Genomic DNA, 12,299 nt, shown 5'->3' on the forward strand with positions numbered 1-12,299 from the left:
ATCACGGAGCTGAGGGCATTAGCCAGATGGAAACACATTCCAGGTAGTGGGAAAGCAAAGGTAAAGGCAGAGTGGTGAGGGAACATGGTGATTCGGGGGAACCCAAGATGTGAGTGTGGCTGGAGTTTAGGCATTGAAGGGGGAGAGGCCCTTCAGGGGTCAGAACATGGAGCACTTTGGTTGTCAGGTTAAGGAGCTAGGAAATACTAACCCGACATAACGAGGAGCTGTTGATGGACTTTTCACTGGGGAAAGACATGACTAGACTCATGTTTTCTTTTCTTTGGTGTGTGTGTGTGTGTGTGTGTGTGTAGAGCCACGTGGCTTGTAGGATTTTAGTCCTCCAACCAAGGATCAAACCCAGGGCCCTGGCAATGAGAGCTCCAGGTCCCAACTCCTGGACCACCAGGGAATTCCCTTAACTCGTGTTTTCAAGCTGTTTCTCTGACTGCATTGTGGAGAGTGAGTTGGGTGGGAGACATTAGGAGGCTCTTGCTCAATTCTGGTGACTATGAGAGTGGCCAGACCTTAGGGAAAAGCCCATGGGGCTGGACCAGTCATTCTGCCTTTGACTGCATAGAAATCACCTAAACGAATTTTAAAAAGACACTATGTCAAGGCTCTACCCCAAATTAATTAACTTAGATTATCTTGGGTGGGCTTGGCCATAGGTTTCTAAAGTTCCTCCAGTGACTGTAATGGGCAGTCAAGAGGGGAAGACCACTGGGTTAGAGAGATAGGGGAGAGGAAATATCTCTGATGGGGTTTCTTAGAATTACCTGGGAGCATTTATTAGAAGTACAGGCTCCTAGCCCCATCACTCAAGAGTGAATCTGAGTCTCCGGAGTCCTGATCTGGGACTCTGCATTCACAAAACAGTGATTCTTAGTGCTCCGAGATTGGAAAAGCACTCTACGGGATAGTAAGGGCGGTAGCCAACAGAACCTGGAAGGAGCAGAGGTCTTCCTGCTCCTGGGATCACTGCCATCAGAAGTCCAAGAGGACACAAGGGAGAAGGGACCTAGGGACACCCAGACAGGGATGGAAGGTCAAGGGAGCTCCATCCAGTCCAGTCAGGAGTTTCCATCGCATGCTTGGGCTTGGGCATTGTATTTGTTAGTTAGGGCTGCCATAACAAAGTACCATAGACTGGTTGGCTGAAACAACAGACATTTGTCTTCTCTCAGTACTAGAGGCTGGAAGTCTAAGATCAAAGTGTCAGTGGGGTTGGTTTCTTCTGAGGCCCTTCTCTTTGGCTTGTAGATGACTGCCTTTTCCCTGTATCTTTCATGGTCTTTCCTCTGTGTGTGTTTGTGTGTGTGTCCTAACCTCCTGTTCTTGTAAGTACCTGGTCATATTAAATTCAGGTCCATGCATGACTGTTTAGTTGCTCAGTCATGTCTGACTTTTTCTGACCCCTTGGACTGTAGCTTGCCAGACTCCTCTGTCCATGGGATTTCTCAGGGAAGAACACTGCAGTGGGTAGCCATTTTCTCCTCCAGGGGATCTTCCAGACCCAGGGATGGAACTCATGTCTCCTGTGTCTTGGGTCCACCCTAACTTAATTACCTCTTTAAAGGCCCCCACCTCCAGTCACATTCTGAAGTACTGGGACTTAGGTCTTTAACAAATCAATTTTGGGGCAACACAGGCAACCTGTAACAGGCATCTCAGAGCTGGAAAGGGAGAGGAAGACAGATAGGCTCTGACACCCATAAGAAATGAGAGCACAGAAATAGATCCTTTTTCTCAAAGGCAGGCTGAGAGAACACAGGCCCGAGCTATAGCAAGGTTTTAGATTACACCTCAGAAAGCCTCTGACAGAAAGGAGCAGATCACCGGGAGACCTCATTCAGAGACTGAGTCAACTCATCAGGGTCATGAATAAAAGGGACAGAGTTATGGTTTGGGAAAAAAAAAACTAGAAAAATATTAGGGAGGAGAGGACAAAAACATTGTGCTTATGGTTGATGGCAATGGGAAGGAAAGTTCTTTGTATTTGTATCAAATGTTTTGCATTAAGACTTCAAATCCCTTCCAGGTAACCTTCTAGCAAAGTGTCTGGGTGTGTTTGAATAGATTCTGGTGTGAAGACAGGGGGATGGCTGGGTAACTCCTGGGCTTCATTTCAATCCTCCAGTTTCATCAATTTCAGGTTCCTCTTTGGTCCAATAACAGTTTTACATCTCCCAGTCTGAACTCTGTTTCTGCATCTGACTTTTATTTCCTTTCAATATAAATCAACAATGAAATATTTACTATGCCCTTGACAGAGACAGTATAGCTTGTATCTATATTAAACAAAGTGATAAAAGAAAAGGAAATTGTTCTTTGGATAGAGACTGGTAGAGATGTACCTGCTGACCTTTAAAGAACACTGTGTCCTCTTGTGTTTATAAAAATCATTTAAAAAATAGCTTTCAAAAATTATGGCTGATTCATGTTGATGTATGGAAGAAACCAATACAACATTGTAATTATCTTCCAATTAAAAACAAATAAATTTTTAAAAATTACATCTTCAGTTTACGATATTGTTCAGAATGAAATGGTCAACATAGAATTTTTGTAAAAGAAATGTTTAAAACAGTTTAAATGTTCACCAATTAAAGAAATGGTTAAATAAATTATTGCTTACCTATAATGGCACCCCACTCCAGTATTCTTGCCTGGAAAACCCCATGGACAGAGGAGCCTGGTAGGCTGCAGTCCATGGGGTCGCTAAGAGTCAGACACGACTGAGAGACTTCACTTTCACTTTTCACTTTCATGCATTGGAGAAGGAAATGGCAATCCACTCCAGTGTTCTTGCCTGGAGAATCCCAGGGACAAGGGATCCTGGTGGGCTGCCGTCTATGGGGTCACACAGAGTCGGACACGACTGAAGTGACTTAGCAGCATGATAGAATATCCTGTAATTTTAAACCTGAGGTAGCTTTATATGTATATAAAGTTGCAGAATAATGTGTTACAGAATACTGTGATCCCATTTTTTTCTTTTTATTTTCCCATTTTATTTTAAAATTAGATAAGTTTATGTATAGTTGAGTGTATGTTTAGACCAAAAAAATAAAGGAGACTCAAAGAATTTTTTTTTCAAAGGATGTTCACTGTAGTGAGTAACATGGTGTCCTCCCCAGCATCCACCCATGGCTGCGTGCCCCATTGTATAGTGACTTGAGTTTGAATGGAAAGGACCCCATGTCCACCTCTAGAAATTGGCCCTATTCATGGAGCCGACTAGGACAATTTCATACTTTCTGCCACAAAGGTTGAATTCAGGAATCGGAATTGACCCAGTCAATACTTGGCATTCCCCAGGCCTCAATGGTGTGTTCATAAATAAGCATGTGGCCAGATTTGGTCAGATCAGAATGAAGCCTGTGATGTTCACTCCATGGTTGTTGAGTTTCTCTCTGCTTTGCTTTCCTTTCCCTCCCTTCTCCCCTCTCTGAAGAAGCACGTGGCCCTTTTGGCAGTGTTGGGGAGAAAGAATTTTCCTCTACCCTTCAATGGTTCTTTTGGCTGGTCTAATAATCAAATGGATGTGAGACAGATTAATACAAGAAAAAATAAATTTTGCATATCCAGGAACCCCAAATACATGGGAGATTCAAAGATAGAAAGGCAAAATGAGGGATATAGCCATCCTGAGCTGAGGAATGGGGTAGGTTCTGGGGCTTCCAAGGACAGGAGTGTCATTCACAGGATGATAAGAAGGGGAGCAGATGGTGGGTGATTACCTGTTTGCCCTCTCATACAGATGGGTCACTCAGATGATGATACCCATTTTGGGAAAGATCTCCAATTTAAATTCTTCTAGGGAATTCCCTGGCTGACCAGTGGTTAGGACTCAGTGCTTTCACTGCCAAATGCCTTTTCAGTCCCTGACTGGGGAGCTAAGAGCCCACAAGCCACACGGTGCAGTCAAAAATAAACAAACAAATTCTTCTAGGTAGTTAAGGGAGGGTAAAAGTTTCTCTTGACCCCACAGAGTCTCCATTACTTTAACCTCAAAAGAAGCCACATGCCATGGGGACTTTCCTGGCCTTCTAGTGGTTAAGACTCTGCACTTCCACTGCAGGAGGCTTGGGTTCAATCTCTGGTCAAGGAACAAAGATCCCACATACCACTTGACACAGTCAAAGACAAATAAACAAAAAAGCATAGCTTCTATGTATAACTGAATCACTTCACTGTACACCTGAAACTAACACACTGTAAATCAACTGTGTTGTTGTTCAGTCTCTAAATTATGTCTGACTCTTTGCAACCCCATGTACTGCAGCAGGCCAGGCTGCCCTGTCCTTCACTCTCTCCTGGAGTTTGCTCAGACTCATGTCCTTTGAGTCAGTGATGCCATCCAACCATCTCATCCTCTGTTGCCCCCTTCTTCTTTTGCCCTCAGTCTTTCCCAGCATCAGGTTCTTTTCCAAAGAGCTGGCTTTTTGCAAAGCATTGTAGCTTTAGCTTCAGCATCAGTCCTTTCAACGAATATTCAGGACTGATTTCCTTTATGATTGACTGGTTTGATCTCCATGAAGTCCAAGGAACTCTGAAGATTCTTCTCCAGCACAATTTGAAAGCATCAGTTCTTCAACGCTCAGCTTTCTTTATGGCCCAGCTCTCACATCTATACATGACTACTGGAAAAACCATAGCTTTGACTAGACGGACCTTTGTTGGGAAGGTGATATATCTCTGCTTTTTAATATACTGTCTAGGTTTGTCACTTTTCCTTTCATCCATTGGAGAAGGAAATGGCAACCCACTCCAGTGTTCTTGCCTGGAGAATCCCAGGGACGTGGGAGCCTGGTAGGCTGCCGTCTATGGGGTTGCACAGAGTCGGACACGACTGAAGTGACTTAGCAGCAGGTTTGTCATAGCTCTTATTCCAAGGAGCAAGTGTCCTTTTCATTTAATGGCTGCAGTCACTGTCCACAGTGATTTTGAGCCCAAGAAAATAATCTGTCACTGTTTCCACTGTTTCCCCATCTATTTGCCATGAAGTGATGGGACCAGATGCCATGATCTTAGTTTTCCTAGTTTTCCCTCTTTCACCCTCATCCAGAGGCTTTTTAGTTCCTCTTCACTTTCTGCAATAGAGTGGTATCATCTACATATCTGAGGTTGTTGATATTTTTCTTGGCAATCTTGATTCCAGCTTGTGATTCATCCAGTGCAGAGTCCTAACCACTGAATCATAAACTATGTGGCTGATGGTGGACAGTGGTGAAACTTTGAGGGGACTGATAATATTCTGTTTATTGAATTGGCTCCATGTGGGACTTTGCTTTGTGAAAATTGAGCTTCCACCTTAGGATTTGTGTACTCTCCTGCATGTAATGGGTTGAACCAAAAGGTTGTTCAGGTTTTCCCACAACATTTTACAGAAAAACCAGGATGACCTTTTTGGCCAAAGCAATATGTTGAACTTCAGTAAAAGATTTACATAAAAACAATGCAGGCTTTCAGAAGAGGGTCTGCCAAGTTTAAAACCATGTAAATTCAAAAGCATCTGCCATTGAGACCAAGGTGTGAGGGGGTGTCTGCCATCTTTTAAGGGGATGGTACAAATGATACATTCCCCCCCCCCCCATTTTAGCCGTTAACTAATGCTTGATATAGGGCTTCCCTGATAGCTTAGTTGGTAAAGAATCCACCTGCAATGCCGGATCCCTGGGTTTGATCCCTGGGTTGGGAAGATCCCCTGGAGAAGGGAAAGGCTACCCACTCCATATTCTGGACTGGAGAATTCCATGAACTGTATAGTCTATGGGGTTGCAAAGAGTTGGACATGACTGAGCAGCTTTCACAAGCGCTTGATATGGGAGTAGCTGAGTTTATTCATTTATTCCTTCAACACTTTAAAAAAAAAACTCTCTGCATGCATTGTGATAAATGCCTAAAACACTAGGATGAAAAAACTGTGTTCCTGCCTTGAGAAATTTCCCATCAAGCAGAGAGAAGTAGGTGTATAATCAAAATTAGAGAAATAAAGTGTTATTCAGGCTATAACAGAAGTATGGATAGCGTATGAATAGTGGGAGAGAAACAGGAGGAAAGATCAGAACACCTTAGCAGGTGGGTGTATCAGGAAAGGCACACAGAGAATGGAACTGTAGAAAGAACAGAAGGTAACTGGGTGTGCCTGTATTTGGCTGGGATTGAGAGAGTGTCTAGAAAGCTCTTCTAGGAAGAGAGAATCACAAAGGCAAAAGCACAGAGGTGTGAATGAATTATCCAGGCAAGTTTGGGAACCCAAGGAGATTTTGCCTAGTTGAAGAGATAGGGACTAGAGGAATGGGGAGAGTCGTGAGAGAATGGCAGCAGGACACAGATGAAGAGGGCTTTCCCCACCAACTGAACAGATTTTTAAAACCTTTATTCTATAAACAGTAGCAGAGGAGCAGCATGGTCAGAGTAACTTTTTGGAAAAAGTGCTGTATAACAGAAGGTGGAAGGAGTTGGATCAGAGGAAGACACATTGGCAGGGAGACCACTGCGATGATACAGGCAAGAGATGGTGGGGGCCTGCAATAAAACAAGAGGAGCCTGATAGAAAAGGTAGGTCTGATATAATAGATGTCAAGAAGGTGGAATCCACAGAGGTCAGTCAACAATTACCTGCTGCTTGTAAGGAGTGAGGGAGAGTGAAGTCAAGAGGAGGTATTTTTAGGGGGCTGGCTCAAGCTGACAGTGAATGGAGCTGTAATTATCCAAACTCAGCATGTCCAAGGCAGAACATGCTATCTTTCTTCCCCCAAACCTGAGAATCTTCAACCTACCTTTATTGACTTGGGGGCTTGCATCTTAGGGCTCTGGGGAGATGAGAGGAGAATTGGGGGAAAGTAGACACCATTCCAGTTTCAGCTAAAGCTGAAACTCCAGTACTTTGGCCAACTCATGCGAAGAGTTGACTCATTGGAAAAGACTCTGATGCTGGGAGGGATTGGGGGTAGGAGGAAAAGGGGACGACAGAGGATGAGATGCCTGGATGGCATCACCAACTCGATGGACATGAGTTTGAGTGAACTCCGGGAGTTGGTGATGGACAGGGAGGCCTGGCATGCTGTGATTCATGGGGTCGCAAAGAGTTGGACACGACTGAGCGACTGAACTGAACTGAACTGAGACACCATAACTTTTATTTTTACATTAGCAAAAGAAAATGCAACAGTGTTTTTTTTTGTTTTTTTTTGAGTTTATGTGACCCCATTTTCCCCTTTGTACTTCATTCTTTTTAATTCCCTCTTCCTCCCTATCTTTGATGGCCCATTGAGCTGTGATGTCTCATTAATCCTGCTCAGTGTCCCCTGGCAACTTCTGATGGGGTTCAGTACAGTACAATCTGCTTCTGCCAAGGAAGACCTACCCTCACAATCTAGATGGTTATTCTGGAGAGAATTTTTATAAATATTTTGATTGCAAAATAAAACACACACATTGCATACCACACAAATAAAAAAAAAAGTGTGGTGTAGCAAATTACTATAAAGCAAGTGCTCCCCAGGTCAAAAACTAGAACTTCCCCAGCCATGCCAGAAGCCTGTTCAATGGGACCTGTCCTCATCCTCACTCCAACCCCCTTCCTCCCATAGGTAAGCACTATATGGAGAGAATTGTGGGTCTGTATACATTTACACAAAGTTTGAGCTAATTTTATCACAGAATCTTCATGCCTATATTTGCCCTTTCCTGCAATGAAGTGGAAGTGTTAGTTGCTCAGTCATGTCCCTCTCTTTGTGACCCCATGGACTATAGCTCACCACGCTCTTCTGTCCATGGAATTCTCCAGGCAAGAATACTGGAGTGGGTAGCCATTCTCTTCTCCAGGGGATCTTCCAGACCCAGGTATAAAACCCAGGTCTCCCATATTTCAGGCAGATTCTTTACTGTCAGAGCCACCAGGGAAGCCCTGAATATTCTGGTGACATAGGTAGGCCTCAGAAAATTCCCACAAACAGGCAAGGTATCAATACCTGGCTAGGGAATTAGCTATGTATGGATGTGAGAGTTGGACCATGAAGAAGGCTGAGCACTGAAGAATTGATGCTTTTGAGTTGTGGTGTTGGAGAAGACTCTTGAGAGTCCCTTGGACTGCAAGGACATCAAACCAGTCAATCCTAAAACAAATCAGTTTTGAATATTCATTGGAAGGACTGATGCTGAAGCTGAAGCTCCAATACTTTGGCCACCTGATGTGAAAAACTGACTCATTGGAAAAGACCCTGATGCTGGGAAACATTGAAGGCAGGAGGAGAAGGGGACTACAGAGCATGAGATGGTTGGATGGCATCAGCAACTTGATGGACCTGAGTTTGAGCAAGCTCTAGGAGTTGGTGATGGACAGGGAAGCCTGGTGTGCTGCAGTCACGGGGTTGAAGAAAGTTGGACATGACTGAGCGACTGAACTGAACTGAAAGGAATTAGCATGAGATAGTGGAAGCAGTGTGTGTGTGTTAAGTCATTTCAGTTGTATCCAACTTTTTTGCAACTGTATGAACTGTAGCCCTCCAGGCTCCTCTGTCCATGGGATTCTCTAGGCACTAGAGTTGGTAGCCATGCCCTCCTCCAAGGGATCTTCCCAACCCAGGGATGGAAGCTACGTCTCCTGCATGGCAGGCAGATTCTTGAGTGCTGAGTTACTGGGGAAGCCCTTTCCTGGGATGCCCCTCTATGTATCACTGTTAGTATTCATCCTCCTGAAACTTGTCCAGATTGCCATTTTCTCTGTGTTGAATGACCACAGTGTGTGTGTTGAGCATTGATGAATCCCAGAGGGTAATGCCCTAGGTCCTGCTCCCTCTCTGTACTGTATTACTAGTTACTCATGTTTTGTTGATTTGACTTTTTCCCTTTTGTCAGTTTTTTCCCCATATGTCCCCCATTCCTGACTATATTGTGAGTCTTTTGAAGTAGAAACCAAACCTACTGCTCATGCATTCCAGACCCTTGACCCTTTCTATTCTGAGGGTGGGTCATATGCCAGTATTGGCATCACCTAGGAGTTGATAGGCTGCAGTCCATGGGGTCGCTAAGAGTCGGACACGACTGAATGACTTCACTTTCACCTTTCACTTTCATGCATTGGAGAAGGAAATGGCAGCCCACTCCGATGTTCTTGCCTGAAGAATCCCAGGGATGGGGGAGCCTGGTGGGCTGCCATCTCTGGGGTCGCACAGAGTCGGACACGACTGAAGTGACTTAGCAGCAGCAGCAGGAGTTAGTTAGAAATGCAGAAAACTGGGGCCCACACCAGGCCTATTGAATGGAAATCTGCAACTTACCAAGATCACCAGGTGGTTCTTGTGCACATTCCAAGTTAAGAAGCACTTTGCTGGAGAAGTGCTTTCTCAACTTGGCTGCACGTTGGAATAAGCTGGGGGTCTTCCAAAAACACTCATGCCTAGGTTCCACCCTTAGTGGTTCTGTTCCAATTGATCAGGGAGTTGATTAGGACCTTAGGATTCTAAAGTATATCCTTACTGTCCCATTTTTCCAGAACTGTTTTTTGTTGTTGTTGTTGTTGTTGTTGTTAAGACCAGAAATATCCTTAGCAAATGAGGGCAAGTCAGTCTCTCTAGCCCAGAAGATTATAACATGCAGGTAGAGTTAAGATGCATTGCTTAAGAGCAGATGTCAAAGGTAGGGATGCAGGACTAGACCATTCTTTTAAGTCCCTTAAAAGCAGGCTTCCCTTGTGACTCAGTGGTAAAAAAAATTTGCCTGCCAATGCAGGAGATGTGGGTTTGATCCCTGGGTCAGGAAGATCCCCTGGGGAGGGAAATGGCAACTTGCTCCAATATTCTTGCCTGGAAAATTCCATGGTCAGAGAAGCCTGGTGGGTTATAGTCCATGGGGTTGCAGAGTTGGACACAAATCAACAACAACAACAACAGCAGCCAAACAGTGTATTGGTTAAGAGCAGGGCTCAGGGAGCTCCACTCCTGGGTTCATTAGCAATGGTACTTAACCTTATCCCTAAGATGGAAATACTGTTAATACCTGCTTTACAGGGTAGTGAGGGCTAAGTGGACTCTTTCCTGCCATATCCTAAGAAGTCATGAACTTAGCAAGTGGCTGTACCAGAGGTAACTGCAGCTGAGGCTCTTATTGCCTGCTTTGTTTTTTTGGGCTTCTTGTCCTTCACTTTCTTGCATAAATACCTAGGATTAGGGATCTGGCTTCAAACTTTTCTTATGCACCTTCCTTACCTCTCTTAACCTTCATTACATTGAAGAGAATTAGGGCTTTGTTCTGAGGGGGTTTTGGCTTAAGGGAATATTGTGTTTGGTCTGATTCTCTATCCAGACCACCGAAGCTTTTTTCATATCAGCAGTAAGGCTGTTTTGCTTTCTAACCATTCACGTGTTCCCTGGAGTAACACTTAGTTCCTTCAAGAACTTTTCCTTTGTATTTGCAAGGAGGCTAACTGTTTAGGGTGAGAGGTCTAGCTTTTTGGCTTATCTCAGCTTTTGTAATGCTTTCCTCACAAGCTTACTCATTTCTAGTCTTTGACCTACAGTGAGAGAAGTGTGAATCTTCCTTTTATTTGAACACTTAGATGCCAGTGTAGGGTTATTAATTGGCCTGATGGCTGGTGACAGAGCAGTCAGAACACACACCACATTTATCAAGTAAGGTCACCATCTTATGTGGGCTTGGTTTGTGGAGCCCCAGATGGTAAAGAGACTGCCTGCAGTGCGGGAGACCAGGGTTTGATCCCTGGGTTGGGAAGATCCCATGGAGAAGGAAATGGCAACCTACTGCATTACTCTTGCCTGGAAAATCCCATGGATGGAGGAGCCTGGCAGGCTACAGTCCATGGGGTTGCAAAGAGTCGGACATGACTGAGCGACTTCACTCACTCAAAACAATTACAATGGTAACATCAAATATTACTGATCACAGATCATAACAAACCTAATAATAATTTTTAAAGTTTGAAATATCTTGAGAATTAGAAAAATGTGAAACACAAATGAGCAAATGCTTTTGAAAAATGATGTCAATAGACTTGGTGAATGGGCTTCCCAGGTGGTGCTAGTGGTCAAGAGCCTGCCTGCCAATGCAGGAGACATAAGAGACATGGGTTTGATCCCTGTGTCGGGAAGATCCCCTGGAGGAGGGCATGGCATCCCACTCCAGTATTCTTGCCTGGAGAATCCTATGGACAGAGAAGCCTGGCTGGCTATGGTCCATAGCTTTGAAGAGTCGAACACTGAAGTGACTTAGCATGCACATACACGCAGACTTGCTAAATGCAGGGTTGCCACAAACCTTCAGTTTTTAAAAAAATGCTATCTACAATAAAATGAAGCATGTGATGTGAAAGTCACTCAGCTGTGTCAGACTCTTTTCAATCCCATGGAGTGTAGCCTGCCAGGTTCCTCTGTCTGTAGAATTCTCCAGGCAAGAATACTGGAGTGGTTTGCTTTTCTTCTCCAGGAGATCTTCCTGACCCAGGGATCAAACCCAGGTCTCCTGCATTGCAGGCAGATTTTTTACCATCTGAGCCACCAGAAAAGCCCCCAAATGAGGCATGCCTGTATTGAACATGTAAAAGGGAATAAATAGCAAAAAAAGATACCACTCAATCTGTATATTTCAGTAGTCAGGTTACATGTTCATGTGCTTTTACCCAAATGTGACTTTCCAGAGTGTCCTGGTGGAAGCCCTGTTTTAAGAATTTGAGATTTCACAAAATTCACAAAATTTCCAAAATCCTTAAATATACTGACAAGTCCCAGGAAAAGCTAGTGGAACTGGATTAAAATTGTGACTATTAGTTTAATTCTTGGCTGAGTACCAAAGAATTGATGCTTTCAAAATGTAGTGTTGGAGAAGACTATTGAGAATCCCTTGGGCTGCAAGGAGATCAAACCAGTCAATCCTACAGGAAATGAGTCCTGAATATTCATTGGAAGGACTGATGCTGAAACTGAAGCTCCAATATTTTGGCTACCTGATGTGAAAAACTGATTCATTGGAAAAGACCCTGATGCTGGGAAAGACTGAAGGCAGGAGGAGAAGGGGACTACAGAGGATGAGTTGGTTGGATGGTATCACTGACTCTATGGACATGAGTTTGAGCAAACTATGGGACACAGTGAAGGACAGGGAAGCCTGCATGCTGCAGTCCCTGGTGTTGCAAAGAGTCGAACAACAAAATCCTTTCTCACCATTATTCATGAACATTGTACTCCTGATAACCATATTAAAATTTCCAAGAAACTTTAAAGTATTATTAAAGTACCTCATGTACTTTGTCTTTCCATGGTTTCTCTTCGGCAATG

This window comes from Bubalus kerabau, chromosome 3 (genome assembly GCF_029407905.1).
Source record: "Bubalus kerabau isolate K-KA32 ecotype Philippines breed swamp buffalo chromosome 3, PCC_UOA_SB_1v2, whole genome shotgun sequence".
NCBI classification, from domain to species: Eukaryota; Metazoa; Chordata; class Mammalia; order Artiodactyla; family Bovidae; genus Bubalus; species Bubalus kerabau.